Below are 2,471 nucleotides of genomic sequence, written 5' to 3' on the forward strand. Positions count from 1 at the left end.
ATACCTGAGTTCAAACCCCAGAACCTACACAGTGGAGAGTGATGTTATTGCTGCTAATTGTTCACTGACGTCTACATAAAAACTAAAGCATTTTTGCCTGCACACACACACACACACTCACACACCAAGTACATACATACATACAAACATACATACATACATACATGACTATCTACATGCATAAATAAGAGGAATTTTGTCTTAAACTTTTTTGAGAATCATGCCAAATCAGACTATTGTAACAGAGTTCATTCTCCTGGGACTTTCACAGAACCCAAAAGTTCAGAATATAATATTTGTTGTATTTTTGTTTGCCTATATTGCAACCATGGGAGGCAATATAATGATTGCAGTAACCATCCTCTGCAGTCCTGAACTGCTTGGATAACCTATGTACTTCTTCTTGGCATTTCTGTCCTTCTTAGATGCATGCATTACTTCAGTCATTTCACCAAAGATGATTGCTGACTCCCTCGATGACAGCAAAACCATCTCCTTTGAAGGCTGCACGACACAGATCTTTGCTGTACACTTCTTTGCTGCAGCAGAAGTGATTGTCCTCATAATGATGGCCTATGACCGCTATGTAGCCATTTGTAAGCCCTTACATTACTCTTCCATAATGAACTGGAGACACTGTGGAACTCTGGTGGGGGTGGCATGGGCAGGGGGATTCTTGCATTCTATCATACAAATAATCTTCATGTTGCAGTTACCCTTTTGTGGGCCTAATGTCATTGATCACTTCATGTTTGGCTTGTTTCCATTACTGGAGTTGTCCTGCACTGACACTTACGTTTATGCCCTGCTAGTGTTTGCCAACAGTGGCTCTATCTGCATCATAATCTTTTCTATGTTGCTCATCTCCTATGGTGTCATTTTGTTCTCTCTAAGAAATCACAATTCTAAAGGCCGATGGAAAGCTCTCTCCACTTGTGGAAGCCATATTGCTGTTGTTATTACATTCTTTGTTCCATGCATATTTATATATGCACGATGCACATCTGCAGCTTCTTTTGAGATAAAGGTGGCTGTATTTGATGCCATCATGACTCCATTGCTCAATCCTATGATTTACACTTTCATAAATAAAGAAATGAAAAATGCCATTAGGAAAATGTGGAAAATTTAAGAAGTGGTCTGAAAAAAAATGAAAACTTTAAACTTACCTAGGTAGTGGTGGCACATGCCTTTAATCCCAGCATTTGGGAGGCAAAGGCAGGCAAATGTGTGAGCTCAAGGCAAGGCTGATCTACAAACCCTGTTTCAAAAGAAAAGAAAACAAAATTGATCAAACTTACAAACTTTAATGTATAGAATAAAGAGGTCAATATTTACTTCAAGTTCTTTATGATTTGTTTATTTTACAAAAAGAGGTGACACAATTATATAATAAAAGAATCAATCCTGTAGGCTGAAAACTGTATTTACCTTGAAATTAATATTTACAATATGAATTGACACTTCAGTTACAGTAGCTTGAATGAGATGTGGCCTATAAAGGTAGAACATCTGAATATTTGGTCTTCCGTGGTAGCTACGTGCAGAGAATTAGGAGAAATGGACATGAGGAAGAAGGTATGACACTGGAGCAGTATTTTGTGTTTCAAAGGACTTGCAATTTCAAGTTAATTCTCTCTGCTTCACGTTTGTGTTTAAAATAGGATCTCAGTTGCAAAAGCCACCTGCCACTTATTGCCTCTGTTCCTTCATAATGGACTCTGGTACCACATGCCCCAAATAATCGCTTTTTTCTGAAGGCTGTTTTTTGTCATGATGTTTTATTACAGCAATAGAAAGTAACTAATACATCAATGTTGTTATTTGAAACTCTACATTAGTAAATTTGCACTTCTGTAACTCAAATGAAATGTTGCATGCAAGTTACCTCTAAAATGCTTACATGTAGCATTATGTTTTTTAAAAATCTTGTTGAAACTAAAATGTGTTGAAATATGAAAAAAACATAGGCTGAAATTATGGCCAGGTATAATATGCATTTATGTAACATTTTCATCGTAAAAGGTCAGAATTCAAAAATGCAGAGAGGAGTGCAATCAAGACTCAAAGAGTAAATGTTCTTGTATAACTTGACATAATTTATACAGTAGACCCAATAATATCAAGTTCACAAAATGGTATCTGCTTATGAATGAGTTTCTCTTGGTTCATGTAACTATTGCATTCTAATCAGATATGAGTGCAGATTTCCTAGAGAAACAACCATGAGCCTCTCTCATTCTAGAATAATCAAAAGCAAATTCAAATGTAAATTAACTGTCAACACCAAATTGAAGATTCTAGTATATTTAGCATAGTTGTCCACATCCACAAAAAGAAAATTAAAAAAAAAAAAACATAGTGGCCAATTAAAAGTAACTTGTGTGTTTATTGTGTTTCACTTAATGATTGATTTCCATATTCTTGACTTTGAATAAGAAAGTAAAGCACAATTATTTACAAATAATCAA

At 35.5% G+C, this 2,471-nt stretch overlaps 1 pseudogene; it reads left to right on the top strand.

Annotated features, from left to right (window-relative positions):
- The first annotated feature begins 220 nt into the window (after positions 1-220).
- On the top strand, positions 221-1,144 carry LOC121466546 (annotated as a pseudogene).
- Positions 1,145-2,471: the final 1,327 nt, after the last annotated feature.

Source organism: Microtus oregoni, unplaced genomic scaffold (genome assembly GCF_018167655.1).
Source record: "Microtus oregoni isolate MIOR12 unplaced genomic scaffold, Mior012 000033F_ref0000390, whole genome shotgun sequence".
Classification (NCBI taxonomy): Eukaryota; Metazoa; Chordata; class Mammalia; order Rodentia; family Cricetidae; genus Microtus; species Microtus oregoni.